The sequence below is a fragment of the Urocitellus parryii genome, unplaced genomic scaffold, assembly GCF_045843805.1.
Source record: "Urocitellus parryii isolate mUroPar1 unplaced genomic scaffold, mUroPar1.hap1 Scaffold_107, whole genome shotgun sequence".
Classification (NCBI taxonomy): domain Eukaryota; kingdom Metazoa; phylum Chordata; class Mammalia; order Rodentia; family Sciuridae; genus Urocitellus; species Urocitellus parryii.
This window is the reverse complement of record NW_027551836.1, coordinates 514482-541874: the sequence shown is the minus strand read 5'-3', so window position 1 is coordinate 541874 and position 27393 is coordinate 514482. Positions and strand designations below refer to the sequence as shown.

At 42.4% G+C, this 27393-nt stretch overlaps 1 pseudogene; it reads left to right on the top strand.

Moving 5' to 3' along the window:
- LOC144251559 (ankyrin repeat domain-containing protein 60-like) overlaps nt 1-27026 on the top strand; it is a 35843-nt pseudogene extending 8817 nt beyond the window's left edge.
- The last annotated feature ends 367 nt before the right edge of the window (nt 27027-27393 follow it).

Here is a 27393-nt window from a genome sequence, read left to right as displayed (position 1 = left end):
AGATTGGTTGAGAAACGAGCAGCAAGGAGCACTAGTGAGGAGAAGAACTCCAAATTATATTGTACTCTAGAGGATCCCAAAAGACAACAAAACTCCAATTTCTGTGCACCCATTCACACTTTCTCACAACATTTATTGGCTATCAAGCCTCATAAATTTTCTAGTCTACCCCATATATGATTCTGCACAGAGTTTTTAATGGGAAACTTGTTTACAGATTAGGGGAATAACTGGCCATTCTTACCATACCTTTGATAAACATCTGTTCTTGGGCCTGAAGCCTGCACAGGTGCATTTATACTTCAAAGGGGAGTGGTCAGACTCTCAAGAGAAGTTCTCTACAATCCAAGTTGTAGGGACCCACAGTCAATCAGGCTTCCTGGAGAAAGACTGAGAGATGGCAATGGAATTGACACCTTACCTAGGAGTAGGTTTCTTACCATAGTATTTTTACAATTTCATTTTCCAACCAGGTCTGTTTTGTCATCACAAGGTAACAAATAACTTAGTGGTCTTAACACACTTTTCAATTTTTCAATATTTTTTTTAATACTTTAACACTGAAAAAAAAACATTAATACATCAAAGAAAACAAGTAATTAATTGCACTTGGGACCCATCCCCTCACGCTCAGGAATCTCTATCAGCATTCCTGCTTATTCCCTGCCAGGTTCACAGAAAACAGTGAGGTCACAGTGTTAAATGATGAGAGGCACAGTCTCAAGAAACGGTACTTATTTTCAGTGATACTGTACAAAATAGTGAAGGAGAGAGCTGGGATCAAGCTAGGTTTCCCTCAGATCTGAGGGCCGGGATAAGCCCAGCCTGCATTCCTAGCTTTTATTTATTTATATATTTATTTTATTTTTTTTACAAATCTCAATACAGCTTTCCAGAGTTGTGCTTATTTGCATTTCTACCAACAACATATAAGTGTACCTCCCCCAATTCTCACCAGCATCTAGTATTATTTGTATTCTTTATGTTTGCCATTATAACTGAACTGAGATAAAATTTCAGTGTAGTTTCAATTTTCATTTACCTTTTTAACTAAACTTTTTAAATGTATTTCTTGGCCATTTTTATTTATTCTTTTGAGAAATGCCTATTAATTTATTTTGCCAATTTTCATTGAGTTTTTTTGTTACTGGTGTTAAGTGTTTTGAGTTCTTTTATCTGGATATTAATATGTGGTTGGAAGAGAAGCTGCCAAAGATCTCCAATTCTGTAGACTTTATTTATACTTCTGTTTCTTTTGATGAGCAAAAGCTTTTACTTCAAATTCATGACACTTATTTATTCTTAATTTTATTGTTTGAAATTTATGGGTATTTTCAAGGAAGTTGGAGCCTTGAAAATATATTGAAGAATCAGTTTTCTACGACCCCAATATGGCCTTTTCCACGGACTTTCATGTTTATTTTAGAACACCATTATTTTGAATTGAATCACACAGAATAAATAACACTTTACATTTTGCTTTTCAAATGCTCTTCAGCTTCTGCCATATAGTTCATTGTCCATAAGTATTAAAATATATGCAAAGAATAAAGAAAAAGAAGGCTGAAAAAAAGAAAATGACTTTAAAATAGCCATGCATTCCTCTCCCTTTTTCTCTTTTCCTTTTATTCATTCATTCATTCATTCATTCATTCATTCATTCATTTTTAGTACAGGGGAGTGAGTCCAGGACCTCATGTATCCTAGGTAGGTGCTTATCTACTGAACAATATCCCCAGTTCTTTTTTTATTTGGAGACACACTCTTGCTAAGGTTTCAATGCTTGTCTCAAACTTGAAATATTCCTGTCTCACCCTCCCTCTTAGGTGGATAATAGGCATTTGTCACCATGTCTGCAACTTCTCCTGTTAACATTATGCAATGAACACCTGTCACTTCCTTAGCATCTTTAGACACCTAGAACAGTATAGGTAGTTTTAATTGGTGGTCCAAGGAAAACTGTCCCTGGATTCAGTGTGTCTGCAGACACCTAGTACTATGGAAGGTGGTGAGTATGGCAGACTCTCACTGCCTCTGCTCAGCTCAGCCTCAGCATAACCTAGATTGGGATTTCAGGAAGAAAGTTTAAAGATTTAGATCCTCTGAAAGTTAGTGACCACCAAGGCCTCTACTCCTCATCACCTCCTGCCCCCTCCTGCTCCCAGCTCCAGGCCCTCAGAACCTTCTCCAGACCTCACATCCTCATAATGCCTTTCTTCATCCTCCAGATACCCTCTCCAAATATTCACCTTTCTCCATATCCTGTTCTTCCTCCAGACCCCACCCGCATCCTCCAGACCCTAACACTTCTTTACACACCATCCCTTCTCCTGATTCCCCCAACTCTTCCATGTCCACTTTTTACTGTGATCCTGTCAAATTTGCAGTCCCTGCCCCTCTCCCAGTCTCCAGCCCTCCTCAAGTCCGTACACCTACTTCAGAGAAGTTCTCTGTTTCAGGATCAAGCCCTTTTCCAGATACCGACCTCCAGATCCCACCCAGATTGAACCTATTTCTGTATAACCTAACCCTTCCTCTGGACATGTCCCTTCCTAAAGACTCCAACTCTCCCATGCCTTGCCCTCCTGGAGACTCTGCCCTTACTTCAGACCCCACCCTTTTCCAGGCCCTGGCCATTCTAGAGACCCAACCTCTCCTCCAGATGCACCCCTGTTCTCACTCCACCAAATCCTAGCCCCCTCCAGAATCCACCCCATCCCAGGCCCACCTCTCCTCCAGACCCACAGTCCTCCTGTCTCTGCCTTCCCTCCAGATCCCTCCCACCTCTCTCCTGGCACCACCTGCTGGGCAAGGTGGAGCAGCTACACACTGTGTTTCCTCAGTGTGCTAATTGGCAGTTTTTGCAGTGGTACATAAAATAATGCCTATTTTATAGACATCTCTCCTGCAGTGGATGAAGTACCTCAGGTTTTCATATGCGTTAAACCAAATTTTAAAAAAATTCCCCTCCTTCTTTTTTAAATATTTATCTATCTATCTATTTATTTATTTATTTATTTATTTATTTATTTATTTATGTGCCAGTGATCAAAACCAGGGGTTTCTATCCACTGAGCTCCTGACTCAGTGCTTTTTTACTTATTAATTTATTTAATTTTAAGACAAGGTCTTGCTAAGTAGATGAGGCTGGCTTTTAATTCCTGATTCTCCTCCTCCTGATTTGTCAAGCAACTTGGTTAATCACAGACATTAAAATAAAATCAGCTGGGGTTGTGACTCAGAGGTGGAGCGCTTGCCTAGCATGTGTGAGGCACTGAGTTCAATTCTCAGTATTGCAATAAAAATGAATAAATAAAATAAAAGTCGATCAACAGCTAATATATATATTTTACAAAAATAAAATCATAATTTGTCAAAGGTTAATTAACAGCCAATGCTGATCCCTGATGATTCTGATTCTGTGGTCTTTTTCAGTGAAAGATCTCTTAGCATCAGTCCATGTTTTCTATGTTTATTGGTCAGTTTATAGTTTCCTTATTTTAGAGTCATTTTATAATGTCTGTATGTACTCAGAAATCCCCCATGTCCAACTGTCTTCTAGTTCAGCATTTGTTTTCTTCTTTTTCTAGTTTACAACAGAATCTTGTGAACTTTTGCTGTTTTTTATCAACAATATTTTAAAAACATGCTTTTAATTTACTTTATTTTTGATTAAAAGACTTATCTTTTTGGAGATTCTTTTGGTACTATTGATTTATTTTAATTAAGTTGAGCTTATTTAGACATCTTTGAGGGCTGGGCATGAAGCTCATGGCAAAGCACTTGCCTAGCATGTGAGAGGTCCTGGGTTTGATCCCATCACCACACATCCACACAGAAGATGTCTTTGAAAGGACTCAAACATAAGAGGTATCCAGAGATATGGTTAAAAAGATCATGTGCTTATACATATATGTGCTCATAATCCACAATACATCTTTCTTATTTGGATGAAATTATTCTAAGCAAATTTTTTAAAATCAGTTTTAGAAGATAGAAGCAGGATGGTGTGTTTTAATTTAACTTTTTTTTAATTTTTAGGTACTTGTTCTAATCAGTTATACATGACAGCAGAATCCTTTTCAATTTATTGTACACAAATGGAGCTTCCTTTTTCACTTCTATGGTTGTACACAAGGTATGGTCATGCCATTCATGAAATTATACATGTACCTAGGTTAATGATATCCGCCTAATTCCACCAACTTTCTGACCTAGGATGGTGATATTTTTCATATCAACTATTATAATGCATAATACTTAAAACCACTATAGATTAAAATTTCTCAGGACTCAAACTATTACAATATGTAAGAGATAAGTCATGAGCTGCATTTTGTAATTTAAATACATTTTCTAAATAATCTATTTATTATATCTATTTATAATTATTTTTTATAATTTTAAAATTTAGAAAGCATATCCTTATATCTTATTAAAATATACATTCACCAGAAAGTTAATTATTTATTGGTTGCTAGTAAAAGGACAGGCTTTCTGATAAACATCAAACTTTATTGATATCAGGAATAATTGTTGTAGAACTCTATTATGCTTCACTCCTCTTCAAAATATCATTTAAAATGCACCAATTGTGATTTTGGTGTTAGAAGTTTGAATTTTTTTTCTTTGAGATTGTTTGTTTATTAGGGTTATTTCTTGTGAAAGTTCCATGATAATATTTTATCTTAATGTTGGTGCCTCCATGTGCTTATAAGGTAGCTTTTAGAGCAGAGTCAAGTGTACATTCATAGTATTTGGTGGATTCATTAGAAAAGCACACACACTTCTCTTTTTTAATAGTTATAGATGGACACAATAATTTTATTTTATTTATTCATTTTTATTAGTTGTTGAGGATTGAACGCAACACCTCACAGATTCGACGTGAGTTTTCTACCACTAAGCCAAAACCCAAGCCACAACATATACTTTTTATAATATTTAAAACGTTATCTTTTTGAATCATTGAAAGCAGAGTTTAGACATGTTAGTATTGTGAGTTCAGGTATAGTTTAATATTTTTTGTAAGTTTACATAGTGGCTTCTGCCCTATTCTACTTCTTCTATGATTGTCTGTGATCAGATATATGAGCTTGAGAATTTTTTGCACTGTTGATTGGACCTTCGGTTTACACATGCAGGGCAAGCACTGAAGTACAAATATCCCCCGCCCTCTTATAAAGTGTATTTTGAGACAAAGTATTTCTAAATTACCAGGTAGGTCTCAAATTTGTAATCCTAATTCCTTAGCTTCCCAAGTATCTGGGATGACAGGCTAGTGTCAAAGTTTCTGGTGTGTCCTGGAGTATTTATGTCAGTATCATGTTTCCAGTATATTAATAATTTTTAAGCTATACTATGCCCATTTTTTTTAATTTCCCAAAAGTAAAAAAAATAAAGCTTTTTTGGTTGTTTTGGTGGTGTGTTTAATGTAAACATACTTACAATGTTAAACTGAAAGTTTCTCATAGTCTAGCTATGCAATTTAATGAGAGGAAAGTATTTTGATTCTGATAATATCAACTGTATTTCAGGTCCAACATGTTTTCCTAAAAGCAGCGATTATTATTATTTTATTTGATTATACAAATAAGGCCATTTGTTTTCCTTTTATGTGCTGGGAGTTTAGCCCAGTGCATTCTTAATGCTTCTACTGAGTTCCATCTGCAGTTCTCTAAATCTTTTAGTTATTATGACCTTTTTGGCTAGTTAGATTGATAATAAAATCACATTCAATTGAATAAAATTCAATTGAGGTTTTTCCCCTGACTTATTAAGGTGTCGTTGACAAATAAAAATGATATATTCAAGCTATAGAATGTGATGTTTTCATATCCTTATACATGAAATGATTGCTAAAACTGATAAGGCAACATACTCATTATCTCACAGTTAACTTTCTTTTTAATGGGAAGATCATTTAATATATAATTAATATCTATTAAGATAACTTAATACTCTTTGCAAATTTCAAATATGCATTGTTAACTATGTCTATTAACAATATGTAGTATTAATTATAGTCCCCATGCTGTACATTAGGTCTCCAAAATTTAAGTGGTCATTTTTGTTTCAAGGCTTTTTTTTACTTTAAAATTTATTTATTTATTAAACATCAGAAACTTATTGTTGCTCAAAACATTACATTGATCTTGACATATAATATATCATACATTTGTTTCAAATGGGGTATGAATTCTTATCATTCCCATGAGTACACATTACAGGACCACATTGATTATACAGCCACATTTATACATACTGCCATACTAGTGTCTGTTGTATTATGCTGCCCTTCCTATCCCCTTCCTATCCCCCCTCCCCAAATGACCGGGCAGTGTCCCTGAGTGGGTGCGAATCAATTGAGTCTTGAACCATTCAAGAGTTACAGCATCTAGTAATTCCTTGTGATTTTTAAAACATAAATTATTTTTTATAAGAAAGCACCTGGGGTGCCATCCATGTTGCTCTCCTCACACCACTTCCTTCAGAGCAGCAAGAGGAGGTGAACATTTATTTTCTATTAAACACTTCTGTTGGGAGGTTTCATTTATTGTGATTACCAACCCTATTTATATTTTTTTGACTACTGGTCACAGTAACAAATATTTGAATCTATCAGTGCTAAAGGATAGGCATAGAAACAAATTAAAGACACTTCTTTGGGAGTGGTGATTCAGACACAAGTAGCCAAATTGCCATTGCAATATATTATATTTTTACACAAAGTCACTCTTTTAAGAAAATTCAGCCATTAAATTTATATAGACTGTTTTTTTTTATTCCAGTGATCATATTCTTAGAAGGCACACACAAAATGTAGTGACAGAATATATATAATTTACATATGTGTCATGACTTCACATAAACATGTAAAAGAAGAGGCACATATCTTGAATTATATATTAGTTTGGATTCTTTTAATTTTCTTGTGGGTGCTGTGGATTGAACTCAAGGCCTTGTGCATGTGAAGTAAGCACTCAACCTAGCCCTTGATTGGATAATTTGATTTTATTTAATAAGTTTTCATAATATAATAGACAACTAGCTGAGTGTGTAGTTACCAGTAATTTACTGTATAAATAATTTTAAAAGCCTGTGTTTGAGAAAATAGAGCCATGTCTTTATGTTTTATTTTACTGTGATCTCTGCCCTACCAGTCTCTGCTCCAACCCCTTTTCTTACCTCAGCACGGGTAGTCAGGTGGATGGAGCAGGTGCAGAGATGGAGACCATGACCTGACTGAGGTGTGAGAGCAGAGAAAGCAGAGGGCCATGACAGGTTCACCAAGGGACACCAAGCCTTGCACTGGGCTACCTGCAGGCTATGCTGGAGCAAGGTGGACAGTGAGGAGCAGGGGGGACAGAGAGGAGGAAAGAAGCTGGAATAGAAGCCCAGCTGTCTGTCTGAAAGAGCTCACATTGGGATGTGCACACTGTAAGAACATGGAATTAAGTGCTCTTGAGGATACTGGGCAAGGTGATGAGGAACAGCAAGAAAGACTGCTCAGAGACTGGCGGGGCTGCATGGCCACAGACACAATTCTGGTTGCTCTGCAGAAAGGCTCTCTTTGCCTACATCAACCCCTGGTCACAAAGATGACAGAAAAATGGCTTGATTATTACTGTAGACCTGGTCTTGTACATTCCTAACTGATGAGAGAGGAATACGAAGATTATGACACATGTTTTATAAAAACTAAGGAGCAGAAGCCCAAGGCTTCATGATCTGTGATGACCCTCAAGTGGGCCTGAGGCTCCACACAGAGTGTATGGAATGGGATGAACCAAATCTGGCAGGATCTGCTCAGAAGTGTTTTTGTGATCCACATCAGTGCACACAATGTATTTTTATTCCTAAATACTCATATTTTCTAAAAATGAGAAATTATCTTCTATAACTATGGTGCAATGATCAAAATAGGAAAAGTATAACTATATAGTCTGTAAATCTTTTTCAAAATTCGTCAGTTATTTCAACAATTGTCTTTAAACAAAAATAAATTCAATTTTGGGAAATTTTTAGTATTAATTATTTTTTATAACTGGGATTGTTCCTGAGTATCTCTGGACTATTCATAACACCTATGATTTTTGAATGATGTATGTCAGTAGTAGTTCTGTAGATTTTCCTTCAGTTTGAATCATATGTTTTCTCGTAAGTGGATTCAGGTTATGCCATTAGAGGAAGACCATCATGCATACAATGCCTAGTTCTTACACTAGATTGTATTCTGGCAGCACTGACAGACATGATTACAAATTATGATTAGCCTCTAGTAATGGTGGACATATCCTCCCAGATTTAGACTTAGCCTCCACTTAAGAGTAAACAAATATCTGGGGTCTCATTCACATAAGCCCAAGAAACTATGGAAGTATACAGTGTCTCCATCACTGGTTATTGTTGACTAATTATTTGGGTAAGTAGTATCTGCCAGTTTGGTCCATGATAATCATAGTATTTATTTGTGTTTATAATTTATAAATATTTTATGTGGAGATACTTTGGGAGTTTGTAAATATCTGCTTGGTCCTTAAGATTTCACCCACTAGAATTAATATATTTCCTTGATGATTCCTCCTTGTGTCAAATTATTACTATTATGGTAGCCAAATGACAATTTTTTTCATTGATTCTACATTAACAAATATAGCAAAACCAAACAAAAGTGAGCAAGAAGAAAAAGCTTATCATTTTGGTACTCACATGCCCCAGATATGGACAGTAACTGCCATTTCAAGCTGATTGCACCGATTTTTTATGTGTTCCTATTCATCCTGGAGTGCTTTTGACTTTCTTGCACAACAAGATGTTTCAAGCACATCATTTATTTTCTTGTTATAGAGCTGGAATTATCATTTTTTTTTCTAGTAGCTCTGTTTTCTCTTAGAGGAAAAATAGCTGACAAGTATTTGTGATGGTTGTCATTATTACTTTTGGGGTTTTCATGTTAAGGACATTTATCATATATATAATATAAAAATGTGTATTTTTTCTTTTTAATAGTTTTTCAGTTGTCAATGTCCCTTTATTTTATTTTTTAATGCACAGTGCTGAGAATCAAACCTAGTGCCTAACACATACTAGTTAAGCGCTCTGCCACTGAGCCACAATCCCAGGCCAAAATGTGTACATTTCATATAAAAAAAAACATAAAGAAGGGTCTTTTGTATATATTCTGATTTTGTATATATATATATATATATATATATATATTCCTATTTAAAGATGTATACTGAAAAATTATACGTACATATGTAAAGAATCTTTATTATAGAATTTTCTTATGAATTAGAAATAGTCTAAATACTCTTTCAGAATTCTGGATTTTATCTGTAAAATAATGTAGTATGTTATCATTTTTAAAAATGTGAAATTTATAGAGTATGTATTATTTGAAATATAAAGCATATTTAAAACACTTAGTTTCTTAACACATCTTAAGTTCACTTCTAATACTTCTAACAACTTGATAAGTTGAGGAAAGAAGCTGCCTGCCACACTGGCACTCTACCTGCTTACGGAAATTGTATTCATCATTAGATTTTAATTTTCATTACCAGTGGATAAATGCTCAAATATTTGACTCTCAAATTAACCTTAATTCTGTAGGTGGATTGCACATAGGGATACCTGTCCCACCAACCTGTCAATATATTTGGTGACATTAAATCATATCAATGGAATTTGCAAAATATTTCTTCAGAAGACCACATCATGAAAACTTTAGGCTTTGTGAACCAGAATTTCTCTGTGGTCATAGCATAAAATCTGCAATATATAATAATTGAATACCTGATGACATTCCAATAAAACTATATTTTCAAGGTAAGGAAGGGACACTCAGTCGTAGATTATTTTCCTAGCATGTGTAAGGACCTGAGTTTGATTCTCAGCACCACATATAAATCAATAAAATAAAGGTATTCTTTCGAACTAATAAATAGTTACAAAAAAACAAATATCTAGTATTTAACCCTCCGACTTTGAACCATATATCACATTCTTAAAAAAAAAAATATATATATATATATATATATATATATATATATATGACTTGGTATCAGCATAATACAGTGTTACAAAGTCACATCAATATTTATAGCAAAACAATTCACAAGAGTTGAGCTATGGGACAAAGCTAGATGCTCATCAACTAATAAATGAATAGAAAAATTGTTGTATATATAAACAATAAAATATTACTCACCCATAAAGAAGAATGACTCTATTACAAATCCCAGTAATTAAATGGATATGAAGACTCATTGTGAGCAAAACGAGAAAAAAAAAAAAAACATAGGTGGAATGTTTTTGCTGATAATTGGAGGCTAAACCACAATAAATGAGAGAGGAAAAGGGGAGAAGTTCAGTAGATAATCCAAAGAAGCCTTCAAGAAAGATAGAATAGATAGGAATAGGAAAGACATTAAAATGAATAATTAGAATAATTATGAATTATTGTTTTAACTGGACAAGATATAATTATTTATTTTTATGGTGCTGAGGATTGAACCAGATCTTTACATGTGAGGCAAGCACTTTACCAATGTACTATATTCCCAGCTCGAAAAATTATGAATTATAAATAAGAGTTTCTATGCTTGTATAATTTTATCAAAATGGATTCTATGCCATGTAAACTTATGAATAACAACTAAAATAAAGTTAAAACTAGGAAATAGGAACATGAAACAAAATTGATAGAATAAAAGTCTGATGATTAAATGTCTTTAGGTTCATTTCAGAATTTTCTGAATCTCTCCCTATGTGGAGTCTGCCAAAGTTATTCAGGCCTGAAAGAAAGGTAGAAGTTCAGGATGCTGCAAAGAGAAGACGAAGGGACTGCACCTCTGCTGCATTGATATACAGGTGAAGGGATCCAAATGAGAAGATAATCTCAAGGTCCCCCATGTTTAACTAGGGCAGAGAGGAGCAAGGTGCTTGATTATATATTTATTTAATGGCACATACATGGAGATATATATAGAATTATAAAAATCTGAAATTAGTTTTCCTGGATTTACAAATGAAAGCCAAATGTTTTTTCCTTGAAGAAAGAGATCCTTGACCCTCTTTTAACACTAAGTCTCATCTGTATTATATGACTTTTTGCACCCCTGATGTTTAGGGAGCAAGATACAGATCTCTCTTTTGAATCTTATCAAAACAAGCAGGCAGAGGTGAGAAGTAAGTAATGCTGTTTTTTTTTTCTTTGTAAAGTGCAGAGTGTCCAGCTGCAATTAAGGATGCACCCCTTGGCAAGGCTTTTTTGACTGTTGTAGGAAGGCAGGTGAGCACCCAGGTCCCAGAATCAAGGTGAGTGGCAGGAGGCAGAAAGATTGCCCAGGTTTGCCTTGTTCTGTGGAAATCTGCCATCATGTGGCCACCATAGGTATTTCTTTCAAAAAATGTCTCACCAGTGACCAAGGGAGCCCAGGGACAGCTGGATTTTATATGTCTGTGCTCTCTGATGTCTCTTCTGTGCTAATCTTCTTATTCTGCCTCCAGAATAAACCACTTAGAGAAAAACCAGGCTCTAATTCTGACATCCACATCCAAGTCTACTACAGGGCACCTGTCAAGCCTGCTGGAAGCACTCACCAATGTGGGCAAAAGGCAATGTGTTTATTTGGCACTGAATATTTCTTTTCTGTTTCTACTGTTTTTGTTTTAGCTACCTGCCCCAGGTAGCCCATGTAGCAGTCAATTCTACTGGCCTTCCAGTACTTTTACAAGATGTATTGACAACTTTTTAACAAACTGAAAGACCATATTCATTTGCATATGTTTAAATATATAAAAGATGAAATGTCAGCACTCCAAAGAATGCTTTGTGATAGTCTTATTATAGGAAGTGGCCCAGGTAATGAAGCTTTCAAATCAACCTCAATTTTTTAGCATTAGATCCAAATAGAACTTAGAACTCTGGTAACCAGGCACACACATTCCATAGAGGGTGCATTATTCATCTCATATAAAGGGAGATGCACAAGATAAAGAGATGTTTTCATGACATATTCAAACCTTTCAGGGTTCTAGGCACAAATATGTCCAAACCACATTTGCACATTGGCTCAGCCTTCACATCAGGACCTATGACTATTTATCAGAAGGCATTTATGGGTAAAAGAGAGAAGTTTAGAGAAGACCAATCCAGACAAGTCCTCATCTGGGATCACAGCTGGTAAGTTTTTTGACATTCCCCTTCTGTATGTGGGGGGGGGAAGTAATTGAGGGGCACCTTCAATGGAAGAATTAGGTTATATCAGGACATGGGTGGTAAGGTGGATATTTAAATATTGGGTTCTAGTTTTTTTTTTTTAACTGAAATTACTATTCAAAGACCTTATTCTGTAATCCAATGTGTGGAGGTCTATGCATATATTCATCTATTTCTAGATGAGTCGCATCCCCCAAAAAATAAAACCACTAAAGGCATGACAGTGCAGTTATGTTGGGTCACAGGCTAGAATGGAATTAATCCATCGTGATGTCTTATTTAAGGGGAACAAGTGGGCGATTATGCAGTTCATGGCCCTGAGGTAGGAACCAGATGCCAGATAAAGATCACTATTAGCTACCCCCCAAGTTAAAATGGGATCAGAGCAAGAAGAGGGACACTGAGTGGGCGAGTAGATGGTTTCACGGAGGTTGGTAGATTATGAGACCAAAGTTGGTAGGGGATAGTCATTTGGAGCGAGAAGGGTTTATGACTAAATGTGGTATGTACCGCCAGTGATTTTAATGTGCTATGCACTTTGAACGATGGCTATATGGTAGATCACTGTCGTATTGACGAGCATTTAATGTGAAGGGATAATATACTGTATTATGTACTATGTTAGTATTATGAACGTGCTTATATGCATGGGGAGAGTGTTATTAATGTTGGTTAAACATATAATGTCCTATGTACATGGATTAATAGTAGTCTAATGGGGAAGAGCAAGTAATGCACGATATACATGGAAGTGAATTGTTGGATGAAAGTTAATAGTGACATAAAAGTCAAGATTTAAGTAACTGGTCGAGTGCAGGGAATAGTTTAAGTAAGAAATATCAGCTTTGGGAGTTGAAGGTGAAAAGTGTATTTTCTTCCCTGATGGGCTGCTCTAAGAAGTCTATAGCTTCATTTTTGGTTTACAAGACCAAAGTAATGTTTATACTATTAGGGCTCTTCATTTAAGAAGTTTGTTTTCAATTAGGCTAACGGTTGGTAAGATTAAGAGAATGATGGTGAAGTAGAGGATTGATGCTAATTGACCAATAATGATAAACGGATATTCAACAGGTTGGCCTCTGATTCAGGTTATCGTAAATAGGTCTGCTACTAGAATTCAGAATATGCATTGACTTAATGGTCGAAATATTATACTGCTTTGTTTAGATAGATGGAGTAGTGGAAAAAGTGTTAGAATAAGGATTGAAAAAACTAGAGCTAAGACACCTCCTAGTTTGTTGGGGATAGATCGTAGGATAGCATAGGCAAACAAGAAATATCATTCTGGTTTAATATGAGGTGGAGTGCTTAGGGGGTTTGCGGGTGTGTAATTGTCAGGGTCTCCTAGAAGGTCAGGTGAAAATAGAACTAGAGTTATCAGAGCTAGAATGAGAAGAAGGACTCCGAGGACATCTTTAATAGTGTAATATGGGTGAAAAGGAATTTTGTCTGAATCAGAAATAAGGCCTGAGGGGTTGTTTGATCCGGTTTCATGGAGGAAAAGAAGGTGGACTATGACTAGAGCTGCAATGATGAATGGAAGAACAAAGTGGAATGCGAAAAATTGTGTTAGAGTAGCTTTGTCTACTGAGAAACCACCTCAAATTCATTCTACTAAGGTTGTACCGATGTATGGGATGGCAGATAAAAGATTAGTGATTACGGTTGCTCCTCAGAATGATATTTGGCCTCAGGGGAGGACATAGCCCATAAAAGCTGTGGCTATTACTGCGAATAGAAGAATGACTCCAATGTTTCATGATTCAAAGTAAGTATATGAGCCGTAGTATAATCCTCGGCCTACATGAAGAAAGAGGCAGATGAAGAACATAGATGCACCGTTAGCATGTATATAGCGGATAAGTCAGCCGGAATTTACATCTCGACAGAAATGAGTGACTGATGAAAAGGCTGTTATAGTATCAGATGTGTAATGCATTGCTAGAAATAGCCCCGTGAGGATTTGGATAGCTAGGTAGAGGCCTAATAAGGATCCAAAGTTTCATCATGCGGAAATATTGGAAGGTGCAGGTAAATCAATAAAAGAATGATTGATGATTTTGATTAAAGGGTGAGTTTTGCGAGTGTTTGTCATTAGTGTTTTTATAGTTGAATAACAACGATGATTTTTTATGTCATTAGTCATGGTTAGACTCCATGTAAAAATAATGACGTATGTAACGTATTTATTGAGTATACTCTTTGTTTTAGGTTTTGTAGGATTTTCTTCAAAGCCTTCTCCTATTTATGTGGGTTTAGGATTAATTGTTAGTGGGGGAATTGGATGTGGGGTTGTATTATATTTTAGAGGGTCTGAGCAAGACTAAGTTAATAAAATCTGTGTGTTCTTTGAATGGTTTATTTCTACACCCCAATATAGGGAGAGGTTATATCCTTCCCTGTACCTGTACCTCTGCCCCACCCATGAGCAACTGCCCTCCTCCTGTCTTCCACTTGGTGCCAGTTCTTTTATATTTCAGGGAAAACAAGTAATATTAATTTTTTTTACTTACTATAATTTTTTAAATATGCAAAACTATTGGGAGTCCATCTTTAAAAGTTAGATACTTACTAATGAAGGCATTTTGTCATTTGAAAGGACGTCCATATGACTATTCTATTAAAATGACTTGTTATCCTGATGTGGTTTAACAACAGCAGCAGCAACTAGAGGATGTGTTAAGACACAGTTCATGGCACATGTGATACGAACTTGTGATTTCTCTCCTCAGGGTATTTTAGAAATGCAAGTAACCCTCATCTTGAAGTTGCTGGAGAGACCATCTTGGCTTTGCAATCTGACCAGGACCAAGATGTTTCCTTTTTGCCACCCTAGAACCAAGCGACAGAGTCTTCTGGACCCTACTGCACCAGGAAAACAGGATGGACTCCTCTGGGAAGGTTGTTTCATGCCTGGCACCTTTGGCTTGTGACCTGAAGGGGAACTGATTTTATTTTATCTGGTGAAGAAGAAAAGATTTCTGAAACTTCCGCATAGTGCACCCAAATGACAGACCCCTTTCCTGTCTAAGGCTCCCAGACTGAATCTCGGTGGGGACTTAAGTGCAGATGGCTAGGCCTGTGCCACATTCCCCAGCCCCACAGGCCTGACCCAGGACACCTTGTGGACAGGGTGCAGGCCGGCCAGCAACTTGTTTTGTTCAAGACAGACTGTATTCAAGTCTCCCCTCCCAATCGCTTATTAGAAGCTCTGAAATCTTTACTAGACTTGCATATTTGTTTCCCTTTTGCTTTTATATAAAATATAGTTTATGGTGTTATATTTATTTTTAACTGAGATACTGTACATATGTAAATATCATTTTTTTATTTTTAGATGAGAGCTCACTAAGTTGCTCAAGCTGGCCTTGAACTTGGGACCCATCTGCCTCAGCCTCCCAAGCAGCCGGGATTACAGGCTTTGTGCACTGCCATGCCCAGCTTGTAAATAGCTCTTGACAGGAAGAAAATATATGAATGTAATATTAGCTTCCTATCAGTGAACTGAACAAATATATCATTGAAATTTATGCTGCAATCTGAGTTGCTGCAAACATAGCCCAGTTTGTTTACTTTTGAAAAATGTGACAAAGCTACTAAGAATGATTTATGGCAGGCTTTCTACTACTGTGGGTGGGACTTCTTAAGCACTCACCCTCTGCTTCTCCCGGGAACTCTCCTCACAAAGATGTTATTGGTGTAAAGCTGAAGGATTTTTCATTTTTGTACAGATATATTGTCGACGTTTAAGAACTTGAGAGGGAAGTAGATAACTGAGATGCATGGATATCAACTTTCATGCTTTAGAATACTAAAAGATAGGAAACCATAGTTCTGATCAGAACTTGCCCACAAATACCAGCGATTCTGGGGGGTTAAATCATGTACTCTTCAAATTGATGTAAGTACACCAAACTTAGATTTCATGCTTTTAAAATTTAGACTCAAATGCTTTAGAATTTAAACAGTTTTTTCATTAGTTAATAATTCAAGGTTCTGTAAACATTTGATTAAACTCTGCATGCATATGTCATTGTTCTTGTTTTTCTGTTTATCTTCTCAACAATGGGCCCAGAGAAGAAGGAAGAGTAGCCCACTGGGGATTTAGGAACCAGCTGCCAAGGGCCCTCTTTTCCTCTCTGATCTTTTTTTTTTTTGTATGTCTTTTTCTTCTTTTTTTTAAATAAAATTTCTGAAGCTACACATTGAATTTCCTGATATAAAGGATACCCCCTTCCCAATCCCCAAATTCTATTGAACTGGTTCTCTGAGAAAAACAGAAGGAATCCATACCTACCATGCCAAAGAAAATAAGACGTATGAGATTTTAGTTTGTAATCCAGGGTGACATTTAGGCAATTTGACAGAATGAGTTAATCACAATCAGAAGCCACATTAAAAAAAAAAAAAAAGTCTTGGAGATACTGTTTTTCTTTGGTAACAAGCAATCTTTAATTTTTTTTTATTGCTCAGAAAGTGAGACTGTCATGTTGTTAAAATCTGTTAATCTAGTATCAAATACAGTTATTCAAGTGCAATCTTGTATTATATACAGAGATTAATTTACCATTAAGGCAAAAAATGAGCTTCTACACGTGTTGTGAGGTGTAGAATTTGCATGCTGAACCACAAGGTGCCTGTGAAGCCCTTAGGGACTCTGTAAATAGTTAATCTTTATTTACAATTCAATTTGTATGTTAAAATTGTCTATGTGAATGCCTTTCCAAAGCAAAGATTTCTCCTGGCTGCAGTTTCTTTTCAGAAAGTATCTCAAAGCTTAGGTTTGATTCTTTTTTGTAACAACAGAATTTTCCAAGGTGGTTATTGGCTCTCCTCTCTCCTCTGCCTGCCTCTGCCCTGCCCCCCTCCAGCCCCTGTTTGTAGGTGTTAATTGCTCCTGGGCTCCTTGCTGAGTGTGACTTGAGCCCACAGATAAACTTCCTGTTTACTTGAAAGCTGGGTGAATTGATGGAAACACCTTTCTCCCTCCATGCGCTCAAGGACATTTTCAAAGTTGGTGAGGTTTAGTGTCGTTTTGCGAATTTCCTTGGAGGCCTCAGGGGAGCCCACGTCGTTTCTGCCATGCTGACCGGTCCCTGGCCAAGGTCTGCACCTGGCTGCCCCCTGAACAACGTGGAGACTTTCTCACGCGTAATTCCTCCATGTGGCTTGCCCTGAATTACGCCAAGGTTGTATTTTAAACAGACCCGGAGAGGGAACAGTTTCCCAGCAGGAGCAACACCCCCCACACACACACACACACTGTTATCCAGGGTGACAGGGGCGGGGGCGAGCGGAGGCCAGCCCCTGGTCAGGTAGCTCAGGCCCTTGGAGGCCACGCATTGTCCTTCCCGGTGCCTGGCCGCTGCCGCCCGTCGTCATAGTCGGGCGGGGGCGTGGGCCCGGGGCGCGCGGGGGCGGGCGGCAATGACGCGTGGCCACTGAGCTCCAGCAGGGAGGACGCGCGGCCGGGCCAAGCGGCGGGCGGCAGGGGCGGGCGGTGCGCTACCGGAGCGGCCGCTGGGGGGCGCCCCGAGCCAGGCCTCTTTGCCGCCCAGGGCCCGCGCCCGCAGCCAGAGCAAGCAGCAGGCGGGTGAGCCGGTGGACTCGGACCCTGAGGTCTTCTTCTTGTTGGTGTGGCTAGAGGACACTGGGGAGGTGTTCCGAGTGTCAAACTGCCGTGGTGACACAACCGTGCGGGAGCTTAGAGAGGACCTGGACCTGATTGTCGGCATCTCCTTCAACCTCCAGGGGCTCCACTACTTGGACCAAGGTGGCCCCTGCCCTCCCCACATCCCTTGAGCTCTGGTGAGGGGTACCTGGTACTCCTCCTGCCTGAGTTATAAAGGGAGGCCTGCCTGCGAGGGTACCCCGGGTGTTAACACACACTGGCCACCTTTAAACCCCAGATGGAAGAGCCACTGGGGGTCTTAGCCACATAGGGACTTTTCAGCCCCAAACACTGGATTCACAACAGACCCAAACTCAAGGCAGACCTCACAGCAGGCCCCCTAGTCCACAGAAATCCTGCCTGGGTCAGACTACATCTGCCAACCTCTAGTAAGTCCAGCTCATAGGAGGACCCCAGATCTCCACACCACAGCAAGGTACCCCAGAAGCCCAGACCCTCAAGTTCCCCATGTCTTCATAAGGGAACTATGCCCCAAAGCCAGCTGTGTCCACACAAGACCATAAACCGAACAAACAAAAAACCCCCTATCCTCAGAAGTACCCCCAAACCCAGGACAATCTGCCTGTCAGAACCCCAAACTCCAATCAAACCCAAGTCCTCATGTCATACTTGTGAACATTGGAACCCCAAGTCCCCTAGCCAGCCATGTTCTCACAAGCTCACAAAGCCTGAGACAAACCCTGTTGATCTCAGGACCCCAGTCCGGAACAGAACTGCCCATGACTGAACCCCAAATCTCCAAGCTAAACAATATAGCCTCAAACCCCAGATCCTTCACCAGCTGGGTCTGTCCAAGGAAGCTAAAATTCCAACCCTTCCCCCACAAGACCCCTAAGCTCAGAAAAAACCTTGCCAAATTTGAAACCCCAATCCCCCAGGCTAATGATGACTACCTCACAACTGGAGTCCTCGAGCAACTGTGTCCATGCAAGCATGCCACAGCTTGAATGCCCACGTTGGGACCCCAGCTCAGAGCAGACCTGCCCAAGACTGAGCCCCAGTTCCAGGCTAACCATCCTTATGTTAGAACCCCCAAACTCCCATCAGCCATGTCCATGCAAGGATGTCAAAACTCAAAAAAGCCCTGCCCACACTAGGACCCCAAAACAGAGCATACATGCCCAAGACTCAACCCCAAACCTCCAAGCTAACCATTGCTACCTCAGAACCCCAAAACTTCCATCAATGGTGTCCACACAAGGACTAAGTGAAGCGTTACCCATCCCAGGACCCCAAGACCCAGAACAAATGGCCAAATTTGAACCCCAAGTCTTCAGGTAATGACCATTACCTCAGAACCCTGACTCCTCCAGCAACTGGGTCCACACAAAGATGCCAAAATTCAAACCAACCTGGACCACCTCAGTACCCCAACCAAGAACCGAATCCCAGATCCCCACACTGGAGTACTACCTCAGAACCTGGAGTCCTCTGGCAACCATGTCTACACAAGGATGTTGGAGCTCAGTACAAACCCTACCCACCTCAGGACCCCAAAACCAAGGTCAAACTTGGCCAGATCTTGAGCCCCAATTCCCCAAGAGAGTCATGTGACCTTCAGAACCTGAATCCTCCAACAGCCGTGTCCACACCAGGGTGCCAAACTTGGAGAAGAACTCTGCTCCCTCAGGATCCCATGATCTCTCTGCAAGCACTGTCACATTTGCCCCTCAGATCCTGGAGCTGCCCTGGTGTCCAAGAAATCCTAAATCCCAGAGCAGACTCTACCCAAAACTCTGGATTCTAAATCCCGTCTCCAGCAAGCCATCTCTATCTCCACACCCCAGACCATCAACAACTTTTGTCAAAGCCCCAGACAAACCCTGTCCTCATCCAGACCCCCAAACCCAAAGCCAGCTGTGCCCACATCTTAAAGCTAGTCCCTGAGGTTACCATGACCGCATCGGAACCCCAATCCAGGCAAAGTGTCCTCAGAAGATTTCCAAGAATGAGACAAATCCTGCCTACAACAGGACCCCAAAACTCAAGTGAAATATCCCCGTACTGAACCCACAAACCTCCATGAAATCACAGCTACCCCAACTCTCCAAGGTTGAAGTCAACCATGTCCATGTCAGGAAGTCAAGGTTCAAAACAAGCTTTGCCTGTATGAGGACCCCAAAACTCAAAAGCAAACTATGCTTATATTTGAAACTCAGATTCTTTTAGCTAAACCCACCCATACCAGGATCCCCAATTATAGACCAAACCCTGACAAATTCAGTCAGAACCCTAAATCTTGGAGCAGATCCTATCACCAAGACCCCAAATCTCAGTGTACACCTGCCTGATTTCCTAACCTACAGTTTCCACACTATACGGGCTTCATGAGAACCCCGAATCCCAAAACAAGTCCTGGACATACAAGGACTCCAAATACCATACAAAAGACCCTTCCCAAACCAGGACTCCTAAACAAACAGCAAAACTTGTTTGCATCAGAATCCCAAATCCAGAGCAAATTCTATCCTTATCAGGACCCCAAAACTCAAAGCAAACCATGTCCACATTTGAACCCCAGTACTGGCTCTAACCCAGTCTGTATCAGAATCCTGAATTCTGAGCTGTGTTCTTGCCTAGGAGCTCAAAGCTAGCCCAACCGGAATCAGAACTCAGTATCCGAAGCTCACCATGCTTAAAGCAGGACCCCCAAAGACCCTTTGTCCATACAGATCCCATGTGGAAGGTAGGTACCTGGGGGAGGCCAAAGACCCCACGGCTCAGGTCTCCCTCCACTCATCTCCTTCCCTCAACCTGAGGAAGTGGTTTCCCTATCCCGATTCCCTACAGTATTTAGAATATGAGAACAGGATCAAAGCCCCTGAGATCCATCATCTCCCCACCTGGTTGAAATCAACGCAAAACACTTCAAGAAAATGAAGATATTAAAAAAAAAATCTCTGGGCTGCTGCACAGAGATGTGAGGAGCCAATATTGCAGAGAGACTGCAGCTGTACTGCAGGGCCGGGAGGCGATGGAGACGAGACCTGAGAGCAGCCTGTCTCCACCAGCCAGCTCCTGGACTGCCCTTCTGGGCTCAGTTTCCTAATCCGTAAAGCAGAGCCCCATTAGCTCTGGAATTCTCCGTGCTGTTCCCCCATGGACAGGAATGACTCAGGAAACTCCAAACGGACGCTTTTGCACTCTTTAAAGTAGGTTCAACATTTTTCCATGGCATATTTATTTTTCTGCAGGAACATTCAAAAGATGTTCTTGGGCATTTTCAAGGCCTTATTTAGCAGGAAGAGTGTCTCGAGCCTAGAGTGTACCTCACATGTTAAGAACGACGGTGAATCATTGAAGGACTGATTAAGGGTCCCCCACAAGTAATTTGAAAATTATGTATCTCCAACTACAAATGTCTGGACCCCTTCTGTTCATTTATTTTCACGGATGAGCCCTGCTGAGCAATAAATTCAAGAGAGTTAAGAGGGAAAGAGAGAGATGGGGTGAGTTAACACTGATGTCACAGAGCTGTTACTCAGCAGCCACTTAGCAACTGCTACGGAGCATGACCTCTCTCTGTTGCGTGGTCCTTCCTGTAGATGGCAAACGAGAGAGAAGATGGTACTACTTCAGTGTTATGAGAAATTTGGGCTACTGTCTATAATCTGGGGATGCTACTCTTGCCCACTGCGAAGGAGGAAGAGGGAAGAGCGAATGAGATCGTGTGTGAGCATCCCATCCAAGCAAGTGGTCAGGGAGTCAGCGAGTGAGGCGAGGGGCGCCCTTCCTATCCTTGGGCAACTCTGCTGATTGACTTAGCTGGCGATAGTGCCTAAGGCCCGGCCGTCTGCCTGTCAAGGGGCGTGCTCTGCATGTGTCACCTGCCCGCCTTTGCCAGGGAGCACAGCTTTCCTCAGTGTCTCAGAGCTGTCTGGATGTCGAGTTGTCTTAGACTGATTGCTAAAGATCCTCTGTGTTCCAGCCACAGACAGGACCCCGATGAACAGATTGGTTAGTCACTATCCTCCACTTCCATCCACTCTTTGGAATTTCTAGTGATCAAATGGTGCCCCTAAAGCCCACAAAGCTCCAGTCTGTTAGCAGATGGCTTTGCCCATTCCAGCCAGGGGAGCCTCTGTGTGCTCCTAGCAGACAGATGTGCACCTGTCTTAAGAGGTTGTCGAGAGGATCAAAGAACTTAGTGCAGGCACAAGGCACTCACTTTGAAGGACTGAACACACAGGCCCACAGGGGTCCCTGCCACCCGATCCCAGCAGACCAGTGAGCTCCACTCCCTGGGAATGTGCGTCGGCCTGGCATGGGCAGACCCGAGGCACACTTGTCATTCTTGAGACTGTAGATGGTCAACGCGAGAAAACGCATGCATTTGAAAAGGTCAACCAAATACAACTTGAACCATCTAAAAAATGCTCTCTATTAATATTCATGTTACCACTGCCGATGGTCTTCCCCAGAGCCTGGATCTGTGAACTTAGAACAGACCCACCCTGTGTCCTTCACGTGGATAAGCCTCTGTGCCAGGTGATGACAGGCTTAGGAGCTCAAACACGCCAAGACCCAGCACAGTGAAAGTCAATATTTGCTCCTTATGTGGCCATGGGACTGCCTTGAGATGATCTTGTCCCCCGGGGCCATTGGCAACACCTGAAGACGTTTTTGACTATGGGAACCAGGTGCAGGGGCTCCTGATCCCCTTGGGTAGAGACCAGGGAGTCTGCCTCACGTCCTTAAGTGCACAGGGCAGAGAGCACTCAAATTCAAAATGGCAGGTGTGCCAGCATGGAGAAACCCTGCCCAGGGTCGTCATGTGAATCCAACAATTTTTGTTCACTGTCACCTCTTTGGTTAGCAAATGACAACATTGACCAGAGCTGGTCTTTTAGTTAAATGTATGTAACTTGTGTAAGTGCATTTTACCGCAATACATAGTTGTCTCAAGTTTAAGTAGTTCTCTTTGTAAGAGTTTGCCTCATAAAACATCTTTACTGACTCATGTATTTTTTCACAACAGGACAAGCTATAATTGCAGAATTTTATAAATGGTTGCCATTGTGTTTTTGGTCCAGCTTCAATCCTAGCTGAGCCAAATTAATTTTCTAAAAAGCATTAACGACAACAGGCTCATGCGGAATCATCAAATGAGATCTTTGTTCAAGATTCTAAAATTATCTTTGCGATTCCCAAGGTCAGATAATCTCCTAGCCAATGTAATAAGTTTTCTTTAATGCCCAGTTTTTTTAAAAGGAAACATTGCTCCCCACAGGAGATATGATAGATGACGGCACCCTCAAGTTCCATGACGTCATGCCCGGAGGAGTGATTTCCCTGAGCATTTGGCATTATAATGGCTGGATAGAACTGGTTTTGGCAGCCATGGAAGGGGACCTCAGTAAGGTGCTTCCCGCTTCTTTCCAGGGGTGTTGCACAGAGCGACAATCTTTATTGTGCGGGTTTGAGTGGAGGCTTCAGAGAAAGGAAGAAAGATGAGGACCTTGGTCCCCATGATGGCACACTGTTTCAGGAGCTTCCCCTCACTCTCGGGGAGCACAGTTCCACGGCCTTTACTTATTTATGGCTTAGGGACCCACTCATCCCTCACCCCCCACAATCAAGGCAGCGCATACGTCCATTTGCCTTCTGAGGTTGAGAGTCACTTGACCCTGGTGGAGGGCTCCAGAGCTCTGGGCCTTGCCTGCCTGCTGCAGCCGTGCCCAGGTGAGCGGGAGGTGACCCAGTTCCGGGGGGCACCCACAGCACCCTGGATGGCAGCAGGACCCACTGTTTGCCAGGCCTCCCCCGTGGGGCACTCAGCTGACTCTGGGTGGGAGGGAAGGACAAAGACCAGGATGTTTACCCATCAGAGAAGATGAATCGCTGACACGGGGGTTGGTGGATGTTTTCCTGTGGATCAGATTCAGGGGGAGAGGGTGCAGTTCCCTTGCAGGGCTGTGGCCAAGCAAGGGCCGGCCGCAGGCCCTGGCAGGAAGGGTGGCCCATCCCGGTCATTGCAATCCTCCTCCAGACCCGTCCTTGCTGCTGTCCCTTCTGTGTCCCAGCATCCCCATCCCTGGGCCTTTCTTCTGCTGCCAGCAGTTTGGTCTGGGCTCAGCTTTCTGGCTCTCGCCACGATGTAGGGTTCTCTCTCTCCTGTTTGGGGTTTCGAGTCAGAACTGCGGCAGACCCATGTCCTTATGTCTGTCACTTCTGTCTCCTGTGCTGTTCCCTACCTGGCCCTGATGTCTGGGGCAGAGTCCTTCCTGTGGATCCTGCAGCCTTCCTCCCATGTTCCATGAGGTGACCATATGACAGGGCCCCTGTGAGAGGGGTTCAGAGTACTCCACAGAGGCACTGGGCACCAAAGTGGACAGGAGGACAGAATTCGGGCCGTCTCGAGGAGACTTCCCCCTTGGGCTGCCGTCTGGTTGGTGTCTTTGTTAAGGCCACAACTACCTTCCTCTGGCCACCAAAAAAGCTATTTGCTCTCGTTAAAACATCGACTGGGATGTTCCTGCCTCCCCAAGTTGACGGATGGTGATTTTGTCTAGGGAACACCCACGGGGCGTTGAAGAGTGTCCCCCACCACCCTTCCCTGGCTTCCTACCATTTCTTGCCCTCTCCTTTCCCGTCATGCACCTTGGTGTGGGTCAAGCAGACAGACCTTTCCTGAGCCACCCTCAGCCTCTGACTGCACCTACTGCACTTCCCAGAGTAACAGTCTGTGTTCTCTCCCCCAGCTGTCCTGTCTCAGAATCACTGAAGATTCCTTCTACCGAACAGCAAATTCATGCTACTTGGAGGGTGAGAAGTGGAAGTGGTGGACATCCCAGAGAGCATTTGTGGCCTTGTACATTGCCTCCCACAGAGGTCACTGTGACGTGGTGTAGTACCTTCTAGAACAAGGTAATCTGGGCAGAAAGCATGGTACTTTGGAGAGTCTCGGGGGACCGCATCTTGGTCTTCCTGGATCCTTCAAGTGCTGATTCTCTGGGTCTGATTCCTGTCACTCACAGAGCTGGGTCCGTGCCAGGCCTCCATGGGTGTCTGGGAGTGTCTCAGTTCATGCCAGGCAGAGGCTGTCGAGGCCAGACCCTGGAAGATGCTGCTGTTGCAGGGAGACCAACCAGAACACTGCTGGGGACATGGCCACACTGTCTGCACAATTCTAGTCCCACCTGCAGTTGGAACATCCCAGGTGGCCTGGCCCACGGGTGGTCCTCGGACGGGCCCTGCCTTCTTTCTGCAAGTCTTGCAGTTACTTCCTCTGGTGACATTCTCCCCAGACTCTTCTCACTCTTGTCTCCACTTAGGGGTGACCATTGTTCTGTCTGTCCCCAGGGAGCCCGCATTTCCTCTGAACTGAAGGGTTTTGCTTGAGATTCTGCAGCAGTACTCTTTATCCTCCTCTGACACAGGGTATTTTGTGTGGGGGGGCGTGCTCATGATTGAGATGCAGAAGATTGGAATCCTGTAGGCAAGAGCTGCAGGGCCCTGGGGAGAGGAGGCTGGCGAGGCCGCGTGGGCTTGACGGGCAGGCTCCATGTCAGACCCCTCCTCTCAGCTCCTCTATTATCCCCACTCCACCAAGCATGGTGGAGAGCAGCCCGGGTTTCCTGGGCAAGATGACTGGGCTGCGTGTCGGGCACATGAACCTCTGAGCTGGGCAAGGGTTGGCGACTGTGCCCTCTGCCTTCCTCCACTGCCTCTTTCCTGTTGAAGAATGAAATATGGCTTCTCACAGCCCAGCAGTCCTTTAAGCTCATGAAAAGTCATTTTCACTCTGATGGAACCGTGATGTATTTGAGGGCACCAGTTAAAAAAATGACAGCTGGCTTTGCAAAGTTTTTTGTCCTCTGCAGACGCTGCTGGGAGGAGGCATGTGGGGTGGACTCCACCATCCAGAGTCTGATGGAGACTTCACCTCACCAGCCAGCCATAGCTCATGAAAACAGGCCCCGGAAATGTCAGCCGAGTTTAATTGAATTGCCTTGTTTTCTGTGTCATGATATTTGTTACCCAGAATTTGATTCGATTCAACAAGTCCACACTGGACACCTGCCATTAGCCCGTCCATCTTCGGGAGACAGTGAGACATTCAATCGAAGGGAGATCTGTCCATGAGTCAGGCTGCTGGTCGTCCGTCACTTCCCAGTGCCTGTCTCCTCCAGGCCCGAGCTACGTGCCTGGGGTGAAAACAGCAGTGATCAAAATGAGTATCTTCTACCCTCATGGAGCTCACTGGGGAAGTTATCAGATTACAAATAATTAATTCCATGGTCAGTCACATGGGGGTATTTTAAAGGTGGCAGATGTCTGCTGAATTCATGAAGGGGTGCTGTGGGGAAGGGGAGCTGAGGAGGGCTTCCCAGGAAGGTGAATGGAACACTTAAGAAGGATAAGAGTTGTCCCAGGACTGGGGGAAAACAGGCAAGAGTTTTGTTTGTGACAGGAACAGTTTGTACAAAGGGCCGGGGGCAGGATGCAGAGCAGGGTTTAAGGGTAAAGACAGAAGGTAGGTGAAATTAGACCCTCCACTGTGGGCAGGGTCATGGAGGAAGAATGTGGGGGGCTGGTGCTGCACTGATTGGGGGATTACGGGTGAGAGAGCAGCAAAGATCAAGACATTGACCCCACAGCAGGGGGATTGCCATGATGAGGTCTAAGTGGGAGATGACATGGCACTGTGGAAAGACATTGGCTGTCAGGAGGGGACAGGCTGGTGCTGAGGGGTGCTGGAAGGGCAGCAGTGCCCGGTCCTGCCCCTTTTGTGTTCCTGGTGCCAACTGTCTCTAAGGGAGAGTGGCCCTCGCTGACCCGGCTTTCTCATTTTACAGGTACCAACTTCCTGGATAGCACGCCCCTGGGCAGGACTCCCCTGCACGTGGCCGTGGCCATGGGCCGGCTGGACTGTATGAAACTCCTGCTGGAGCACGGGGCCCCCATCCAGGAGAAGGACGCCAAGGGGGAGACCCCCATCTCCATTGCCCGCTGCATGAACCACAAGCTGACGGGGAGCAACGCCTGTTCCTGCTCTACTGGCTGGCCAAGGGGACGGGGAAGATGCACATCAAGGACCTGATCCTGAGGCAGGTCTTCCAGAGGATGTGCTCCAGCTTGGGCTCCAGGAAGACCTCAAGTTAGCTCCCCTGGAGATGTCTGCACACCAAAGCTGACCCCGGCGCCTGGGCAGAGGTCACCCCGTGGGACCCCGGCAGTGCTCGCCAGGGTGGGGAAGGGGAGATGAGCCAGACTCAGACGCGGAGTTCACCGTCCTGCTGGAGGGAGGGTGACTTGGGGAGGGGGTGGCGGGGCCGCGTGTTCCTGCGCATGTTCTGACCCATTACAGACCCACAGGCCCGCACGGCCTTTAATTCTAAGCTGTTTGCGCCTCGTGTCCCGTCATGCTGAGGCAGGGGGTGACAGGAACAGACCCCCCACCCAGGCTGTTCAGGGCAGCGCTGTCCAGGACGGATCACAGTAATGAGCGCGACTGTCACTCTGCAAAGCA